At 52.7% G+C, this 9,885-nt stretch overlaps 1 non-coding gene across 1 annotated transcript; it reads left to right on the forward strand.

Annotated features, from left to right (window-relative positions):
* Positions 1-259: 259 nt before the first annotated feature.
* Positions 260-325, forward strand: LOC138260616 (small nucleolar RNA U54). The gene has a single exon (XR_011198921.1). It is a non-coding gene; the product is annotated as a small nucleolar RNA U54 (small nucleolar RNA).
* The last annotated feature ends 9,560 nt before the right edge of the window (positions 326-9,885 follow it).

Here is a 9,885-nt window from a genome sequence, read left to right on the forward strand (position 1 = left end):
GTGAAGTCAATTGAAAAAAAGTAACTCACTCGCTAGGCTATCACTGTGTGGGAGCTTCCTATATTGTCAAGGCCCCAAAGTTAGTTATTGAAGTATTTAATGGCATACTTGTACTATCTGGCTGACAGGGTTAGCAGTCAGTGTTTTTCTCAAGGCCATAGTCACACTGATGAAAGTTTTGTTCATATTAATTCTCGTTTAGTTATACGGTCAATGCCCTAAGTTATTTTGGACCGAAGGCAGGTCTTAATTTATTAGTTGGCAATAAGAATACAATGTAGAAAGTAATTACAGTGATTTATGTATACGCTATTCCGAATCAACTACACTGTTTGGTTTTTGTAGAAAGCCTTTACGGTGAAATCAAATGCTTTTATAGCAACCTGCTGTAGGAGGCTCGCCTGGCTTATAGTGGGTACCTTGTGGTACTTATACCTTGTGCCAGGTCCAGTTATCCCTTATTAGTAGAATAGAGGTGTTCTAGCAGCTTAGGCTAATAGAGGTAGCTACAGCAGAGCAGCTTAGGTTGAACTAGGAGACATGCAAAGAGCCTACCATACCACTTATATCATATAGCACTATATCATAAGAAAACACAATACTCGGAGTTACTAAAAATAAAGGTACTTATTTTAGTGACAATATGAGGTAAGTAATATACACAAAATATATACACAAAAACCAAAATCAGGTAAGTAACAGTTAGAAAAGTAGTGCAAACAATGTAGAACACAATAGAATGCAATAGGGAGAAATAGGCCTAGGGGCAACACAAAGCATATACTCCAAAAGTGGAAAGCGCACCACGAATGGACCCCAAACCTATGTGAGCTTGTAGAGGGTCGCTGGGCATGTAAGAAACCAGTGAGGGTTAGAAAAATAGCCCACCCCAAGACCCTGAAAGGTAGGTGTAAAGTGCACCTACTACCCCCAGAGAGCACAGAAGTCGTTAATAGGGAATAAAACTCATAAAAATTCTACTAAACCGGAGTGGTTATTTGTGGCTGAAAGGTCATGGTAGCGTCTTGAATTGATTAATGACTTTGACTAAAGTGAAATGTATTGTCGTGATAAATATTGATGACATTATTGACATATTGATGAGCTATCTCGTCCTAAGGTGTCTCTCAACTGGGTCAAAAGATTCATTGGCCTAAAACGAGTCCTGATGTGTAATAAATTATCATAAAGGGACGCGTTATAAGGAAGCATATTAGCCATGAAAAGGACAGTAGTAGTAATGCACGTGGAATTCTATCCTCCAGCACGAGATAGGGTTGGCTTCCTGCTTGTCAATGTGTGCGCGCACTTTAGTTTATCAATAACAATTTCATGGGTAGTTCTATTCCCTTTATCCTCAATGGACATCCCGCTTTTTTCCTGTACTTCTACGTGTGGTTTATAAACTCGAGACAGGGTAATATCAAAGTTAAATCAGGAAGGAGATACCTTATTTCTCCCTACATTACTTTTCCTAGTTCTGAGGTTTAACTGTGTAGTGATGTTCAAACAGTATTAGACATATAGGGGGTCATTACAACCCTGGCAGACGGTGTTAAAGGTGCGGTAATACCGCAAACAGGCCGGCGGAGAAAAAAAGGGAATCATGACCCTGGCGGAAACCGGCAACAAAGACAGCCACTTTAACTCACCGCCTGCCACGGGTGTACAGACAAGCAGCGCGGCGGTCACCGGCAACAGACAGGCGGAAGACAATGTAACGCCCATAGTATCACATCCTGCCAAAACGCCACCTTTTCCGGGGCGGATTCACCGTGGATAAAAACACGGCGGAAACAGTTTCTGCATTGTGAAAACGCTCACCTGAACACATCCCACGAGGAAGGAGGACACCATGGAGCCGGAATTACAAATCCTACCGGCCCTTGTATTCCTACTCATCTACAAAGACCAACGCCGGCGCCGGCGAAGACAACGGTGAGTACTGCACCTACGACATAGGGGAGGGGGGAGGCAAAAGTCAGGGGGACACACACGCACCACCCCCACCCCTACCCTCGCATATTACAACACACACACACCAATGCATTTAGAAACATCACAGTAACAACCCACAACCCCCCCGGAAGAATGCAAAGACAAAACAAAATCAGTTCAAACATTGTAATGTATCAATATACATGTCTCAAATATATAAAGATATATTATAAAATCATTCAAAAGTATATACATTACGAGAAGTAGTGCAGATATGCACATATCAATGTCCGTGCACCACTAGTCCAAAAATGCATGGGCGAGGCCCACACAAGATACCTGTCCACAAACGGAGAGAACACTGCCGGGGCATCTCAGAGCAATACAACAGGCACCTCAGGGGGAAGGGAAGGGGGGCACCTCAGCCGGATGAGTGCAAAGCCAGATCCACGACGGGGCTCCATGCCCATTGATGTATCCTGGTGAGTGCAAAGCCTCAGTCTCTCAAGTCTCTACAGTGGGTGGGTTGCCCACTGCAGCATCCTGGGGAGTGCAAAGCCACAGTCTCACAAGTCTCTACAATGGGTGGTTTGCCCACTGGACCATCCTGGGGAGTGCAAAGCCACAGTCTCACAAGTCTCTACAGTGGGTGGGTTGCCCACTGGACCATCATGGGGAGTGCAAAGCCACAGTCTCTCAAGTCTCTACAGTGGGTGGGTTGCCCACTGGACCATCCTGGGGAGTGCAAAGCCACAGTCTCTCAAGTCTCTACAGTGGGTGGGTTGCCCACTGTACCATCCTGGGGAATGCAAAGCCACAGTCTCTCAAGTCTCTAAAGTGGGTGGTTTGCCCACTGTTCCATCCTGGGCAGTGCAAAGCCACAGTCTCTCAAGTCTCTACAGTGGGTGGGTTGCCCACTAGACCATCTCAAGTAATTAACAGCCTCCACTGGTTCTGGAGGGGGACTGGTGCCCAGAGTGCTTCATCCTGTGAAGGGCAGACAGAGTGGATGGATCTCTCCACTGGTTCTGGAGGGGGACTGGTGCCCAGACTGGATTAGTCTCCCCGTGACAGTTCCTGTCTCGTCACTGTCCCAGCTGCACATAGGATAACGATGCCTGATGTGGCGGTCTTTTCCTTCTTCAGCGGTGCATGCCCTGTTCAGCGATGCTTGCCCTGTTCAGCGGTGCATGCCCTGTTCAGTGGTGCTTTGCCATGGCGGTCTCTGGACTGTTCAGCGGTGCTTTGCCATGGTGGTCTCTGGACTGTTCAGCAGTGCTTTGCCATGGCGGTCTCTGGACTGTTCAGCGGTGCTTTGCCATGGCGGTCTCTGGACTGGGCATTGTTGTGTGGCATGAAGTTCTCTGGACTGGGCATTGGTGTGTGGCATGACGTTCTCTGGACCGGGCATTGGTGTGTGGCACGACGGTCCCTCATTGCCCAGCGTGGCTGCCGGGACCCTCCTGGGCAATGACTCTGGCGGTGGTCTCCTGACCAGTGACGATACTTGGGCCCTCCTGGGCAATGACTCTGGCGGTGGTCTCCTGACCAGTGACGATACTTGGGCACTCCTGGGCACTGACTCCGGCGGTGGTCTCCTGACCAGTGACGATACTTGGGCCATCCTGGGCACTGACTCCGGCGGTGGTCTCCTGACCAGTGATGACGGTGCTGGCGGTGGCGTCCCGGCCGCCAGGAAGGATCTCGCCCTTCTCCACCGTGATGCTCACACCAGGCTGTGCGGACTTCTTCTGGCCCTTCCCCACCTTTGGAGGAGTCACTGCTGACTCTGCAATCCCCCTGGGACCCCTGTGAGTTGTTTTGCCTCCAGGAGTCTTCACACGGTCCCGTCGGCCACTTTCCAACTTCAGACCCTTTACAGGGGGTGGACTGGCAGTGCCTTGGCTCCGTGTCACACTGCCTGCCCTGGTGGCCGGTGCACTCCACACACCTTGAACACGCACCACTGGTACTGGAGGCTTTTTGGCTGAGGCGCTACGACGGGACTGATGAATTGGAGGGGTGGGGGCAAAAAGGTCAACTTTGCAGAGGGACAGTTTCTGACGAACACTGGGTTGGGTAGCTGGAGGGGGTCTGGGAGTGGAGGAAGAGGAGGTGGTTGTAGGAGGTGTCACTTTAGGTGTTTTGGGTGCAGGTGCCGTACTGGAGGCTGTCGTGAGGTGGATGGATGTTGGGTGTGTGGGTGCCCGCGTTTGTGTACTTTGGGAGGGGGCATCACAGACACACTTGGAGAGGACACAGGGGACGTGTAAATGGGAGTGGAGGTGGTGATTGCAGGTGAGCGGGGTGTGGTGCTGGGTGTTCTGGTGCGAGTCCTGGTGCCTGTAGATGTAGTGCATGCAGGTGAGAGTGTAGACGACACTGGGAGGGAGGAGGGAGACGATGAGGAGGGGGACACAGTGGAGGCAGTGGATGTTGCTGTGTCTGTATGTGTGTGATGCTTGTGTGAGTGTGTAGGAAAGTACCATCTTGCCTGGCATGTTACCCCCATTTTTCACTGTATATATGTTGTTTTAGTTGTATGTGGTCTATGTTTGCCTGAGCTACTTTTGTGTGTTGAGGTGTGTGCATGCTGGTCTGATGCTGTGCTTGGGATGGACTGGGGTACAGGGGATTAGGTCTGGGTGGAGGAGGTTGGAGGGGGGAGGCTAGACACAGGGGCAATGGCTGCCATCAGTGCTGATGCCAGAGATTGCAGGGTTCGCTGAAGGACAGCCTGACCAGAATGAATGCCCTCCAGGAATGCATTACCGTGTTGCAACTCCCTTTCTACACCCTGGATGGCATTCACAATGGTAGACTGCCCAACAGTGAGTGACCTGAGGAGGTCAATGGCCTCCTCACTGAGGGCAGCAGGGGTGACTGGGGCAGGGCCTGGGGTGCCTGGGGCTAAGGTGATGCCCACCCTCCTGGGTGAGCGGGCACGGGGCGAACGCTGAGGGGCTGCTGGGAGGGCGGTGCTGGTAGGGGAGGTGGCAGCTGTACCTGTAGAAGTGGGGTGCACAGATGGTGCCGCCACCACAAGGGAGCTCCCATCGGCGGACGAGTCCGTGTCGCTGGTTGGTGATCCGGTGGCCGACGTGAAGCTCCCATGCCATGTGGGATGCAGCTCCCTCGTGCTCCGGTGCCACTGTACCTCCGCCTGATGATGCTGATGCACAAAAGAACAGGGAGAGCACAAAAAGGGGGGGGGGGGGAGACAGAAGAAAGACAGGTTGAGTACATGGCATACCGCTACCGTTGGCGGACAATACAGACACAGCAGCCCCCTGCACTACGCCGTGCTCCTGGCCTCTACAGATGCAATTTCTGGGATCTGGCCTACATGGCTATGGTGGACATCTGCACACATGGATGCCACAGGGGCATGTATACCTGTACTTGGCACTCTACTGCGGTGGGGTAGAGTGCCACATGGCCTGCATTACGGAGGGGCCCAGCCTATGTATTTCTGCCTGGCCTAGGTACACCCGCAGCCCTCCTCCCTCAGCCAGCCCCTCCACTGCGTGCCAAGTACCCAGAATGAGGTTGTACTCACCCCCTTGTGTCTGCTGTGATGCCCTCAAGCGCCCATCCAACTCCGGGTAGGCCACCGCCAGGATCCTGAACATCAGGGGGGTCATGGTGCGACGGGCACCCCTCCCACGTTGGGAGGCCATCCCCAGCTGAGCCTCCGCCGTCTTCTTGCTCCAGCAGCGAATGTCCTCCCATCTTTTCTGGCAGTGGGTGCCCAGTCTCTGGTGGACCTCCAGGGTCCGGACGTCCTTGGCGATGGCACGCCAAATGTCCTTCTTCTGGTGGGCGCTGACCTACATGACATGCACAAGGGAAGAAGAGAAGTCATTACCAAGTGCACTGTCGATGTGAGTGTCCCCCCTCCCTACCCTAGCCATGTGGCACATTCATTCACATGCATTAATGTTCCCTGAACTCTGCCCCTTTCCCTCTTACAACCTGCCCTCTCCACCCAGGCCTAGCCCATACAACGTGCTACCTGTGTACTAACCTGTTGGTCTGGAGGACCGTAGAGTAGCGTGTACTGGGGGAGGACCCCGTCTACTAGTTTCTCCAACTCCTGAGCAGTGAAGGCAGGGGCCCTTTCCCCAGACGCAGCAGCCATCGTCGCTTCCAGACCGAGGTCACAGCAGCACTTGCAGTGTAGGTCCTCTCCTGTCGAAGGTCAGGTATCTAGTGATTGAACAGATAGAAAATGGCAGTGACGTCCGCGGCGGTGCGTATCATCACCGGCGGCGCACTTGTTCATTGGCTCCTGGGACCCATAGGGTCCAATGTTAACCAATGCAGCATTGCGCCGCGGTCTACGACCGGCTACCGCGACTGTGTGCAACGGCAACGCAGTTACCCCACAATCCCATTGTCCCAGTTTAGAGGTCAGGCAGCCGCCATTTCAGGGGCCCACATGGCTTCATTTACTTCTGCGTCACACATAGCTAGGCCTACACTGAACACACATACAGAAAGGGTTTTGTGTTTGGTGTCGTGTTCTGTGTAACTGTGGGTACATACCTGGAAAAAAGTTGACTCTGTGGTCGCTGTTGTCCTTCCTAGGCACCGTCATTTGGGACAATTGAGAAGATGGCGGAATCCTCCCGTGTACCGACCGCTGGTGGACCTGTTGACAATGGAGGAGGGACATTTAATCGTCACCTACAGGTTTGACCTTGCCACTATCCTGCAACTGTGTGCCCAGTTGGAGCCAGACCTGATGTCACCAATCCGCCATCCCACTGGAATCCCCCCTGACGTACAGGTGCTGTCAGTGCTCCATTTCCTTGCAAGGGGCTCTTTTCAGACAACAGTGGCCATGGCATCAGGGATGTCCCAGCCTATGTTTTCCAACGTGCTGTCCAGAGTGTTGTCTGCCCTGCTGAAACACGTAAGGAGATACATCATTTTCCCTGCGGTGGAAGATTTGGCTACAGTGAAAGGTGACTTCTATGCCCTTGGACATATCCCCAACATCATAGGTGCTATTGATGGCACCCATGTAGCTCTGGTCCCCCCCCACAGGAGTGAACAGGTGTACAGGAACCGGAAGAGTTATCATTCCATGAATGTACAGATGGTATGTTTGGCAGACCAGTACATCTCTCAGGTAAATGCTATGTTTCCTGGCTCAGTGCATGACGCCTACATCCTGCGGAATAGCAGCATCCCTGATATGATGGGTCAACATCAGAGGCACCGTGTGTGGCTATTAGGAGACTCTGGTTACCCCAACCTGTCCTGGCTATTGACCCCAGTGAGGAATCCCAGGACCAGGGCAGAGGAACAGTACAATGAGGCCCATGGGCGGACTAGGAGGGTGATCGAACGCACCTTCGGCCTCCTGAAGGCCAGGTTCAGGTGCCTCCATATGACAGGTGGTTCCCTATTCTACTCACCGAAGAAGGTGTGCCAGATCATCATCGCCTGCTCTATGCTTCACAATCTTGCATTGTGACGCCAGGTGCCTTTTCTGCAGGAGGATGGTCCAGATGACGGTGTTGTGGCAGTTGTGGAGCCTGTGGACAGTGATGAGGAGGAAGCTGAGGAAGAAGACAACGACAACAGGGAGTCAGTCATACTGCAATATTTCCAGTGACACACAGGTGAGAACATTTTCATTTTTACCATTACATTCACTGTCACACGTCTTCCTCTATCCTGTGTGTAATTTCATAGGATTATTTGGTAACTGAGCTGTTCCTTTCCATTACGGTTTCACAGATGTGCTTACCAATGTGTGTCATCTGCATGCATCCTTCAAGGACTTGTGATGTGTGACATAGGTATGTTGCCTTTACAACTAGAAACGCATTTTGACACTGTCATTGATAATACATTTTACCAAATCATAGACTGACTCAACATTGTTTTGTGGTTCAAGGGTGTTTATTTAAGTGCTCAAAAATGGAGGGGGGGTGTAAAAAGGTGAGGGGTGATGGTGGAGGAATGTCCATGGCAGAGTCCAGTCTATTAGTCTCACAGGTGCACTGCCCATATAGGCATAGGAAGTGGAGCTGGGGCAGGTTAAGTATGGACAGGGTAACAAAGTGGGACAGTGGGAGGACAATCAGGGTGGTCTCATTTCCTGGCGGGGTCTTGCCATCTTGCTCTTTCCTGTTCCTGGATCTCAGGGACCGCTTGCGTGGTGGTTGTCCGTCTGCAGGGGGTGGGGTCCTGTTGTGGTGGTCCTGTGGCGGGGCGTCCTGTCCACTAGCGCCGGCGGAGGTGGTGGGCAGTTCATCGTCCATGCTAGTGTCAGGGGCCCCTTGGAGTGCCACGGTGTCCCTCAAGGTCTGCTGTATGTCCTTCAGCACCCCTACGATGGTGCCCAAGGCGGAGCTGATGGTCCTGAGCTCCTCCCTGAACCCCAAATACTGGTCCTCCTGCAGGCGCTGGGTCTCCTGAAACTTGACCAGGACCGTCGTCATCGTCTCCTGGGAGTGGTGGTATGCTCCCATGATGGAGGAGAGGGCCTCATGGAGAGTGGGTTCCCTTGGCCTGTCCGCCCCCTGTCGCACAGCAGCCCTCCCAGCTCCCCTGTGTTCCTGTTGCTCCGTCCCCTGGACCGTGTGCCCACTACAACTGCCCCCAGGTCCCTGTTGTTGTTGGGGTGGTGGGTTATCCTGGGTTCCCTGTAGTGGTGGACACACAGCTGATTGACCTGTCCTGGGTACGGAGGTTTGGGCCCGCTGGGTGGGTGCTGTGCTGGTGTTACCAGAGGGTGGAAGGTCAGTGTTGGGCTGTTGCTGTGCAAGGGGAACCGACTGTCCCGAGGCCCACGATGGTCCGGGCTGGTCATCAGGATCCAGTAGGGCAGAGCTGCTATCGTCACTGTGGGCCTCTTCTGTGGGTAGAGTGGAGTTGTCTGGACCCTCCGGTGTGGTGTCGGTCCTTTGTGATCCTGCAGGGGCATAAGAGCATGATTATTGCATGTGTGTGTGTCATGGTGTGCAATGGGTGGGTGTGCGTGTACCCCAGTGCAAGCATTCCTGTGTGGGGGCTTGTGTGATGATGGTTAGGGGTTGTTATGGGTATGTGCAGTGAGCATGCTTTAGTGATGGGTGTCCATGCTTAGTTGTGTCATGCAGGGCTTGGTGTTGGGATGTGTGGTTTGTGTTCTTAGTACATTAGTGAGGAGTTTGGTTATAGGGTAGGGGGTCAGGGTGGGGGTGTGTGATAGCATGCAGGTAGGGTGGGGGATCTTATAGTTAAGATTTGACTTACCAGTGTCCATTCCTCCACCGACTCCTCCGAGGCCCTCTGGATGCATGATGGTCAAGACTTGCTCCTCCCATGTTGTTAGTTGTGGGGGAGGAGGTGGGGGTCCGCCGCCAGTCCGCTGAACCGCGATGTTGTGTCTGGAGACCGCTGAACGCACCTTCCCCCGTAGGTCGTTCCACCTGTTCCTGATGTCCTCCCGATTTCTTGGATGCTGTCCCACAGCGTTGACCCTGTCCACTATTCTGCGCCATAGCTCCATCTTCCTGGCTATGGATGTGTGCTGCACCTGTGAGCCGTATAGCTGTGACTCTACCCGTAGGATTTCCTCCACCATGACCCGGAGCCCCTCCTCGGAAAAGCGGGGGTGTCTTTGGCGTGACATAGGGTGGTGTGTGTGATGTGTGGGGCGGTGTCAGTGTTGATGTGTGTGGTGATGTGTAGTGCGTGGATGTTGTGTGGGTGATGGTGTTGTGTGCCTCTGTGTGGTGGGATTGTCTATTCTGTGCTGTCTCTCTGGCCTTCGTGACTAATTTTTGGTCGTAGGTGTTTGTGGGTGTGTGTTTTATATTGTGTTGGGTGTGTGGGAGTGGTGTTTGTATGTGTATCAGGAGTGTGTATTTGGAATTGTCCAATGTGGCTGTGTTTTGGAGCTGTGTGTGTATTTTGAGCGCAGCGGTGTGTACCGCCAATGGAATA

The sequence above is a fragment of the Pleurodeles waltl genome, chromosome 9 (assembly GCF_031143425.1).
Source record: "Pleurodeles waltl isolate 20211129_DDA chromosome 9, aPleWal1.hap1.20221129, whole genome shotgun sequence".
NCBI lineage: Eukaryota > Metazoa > Chordata > Amphibia > Caudata > Salamandridae > Pleurodeles > Pleurodeles waltl.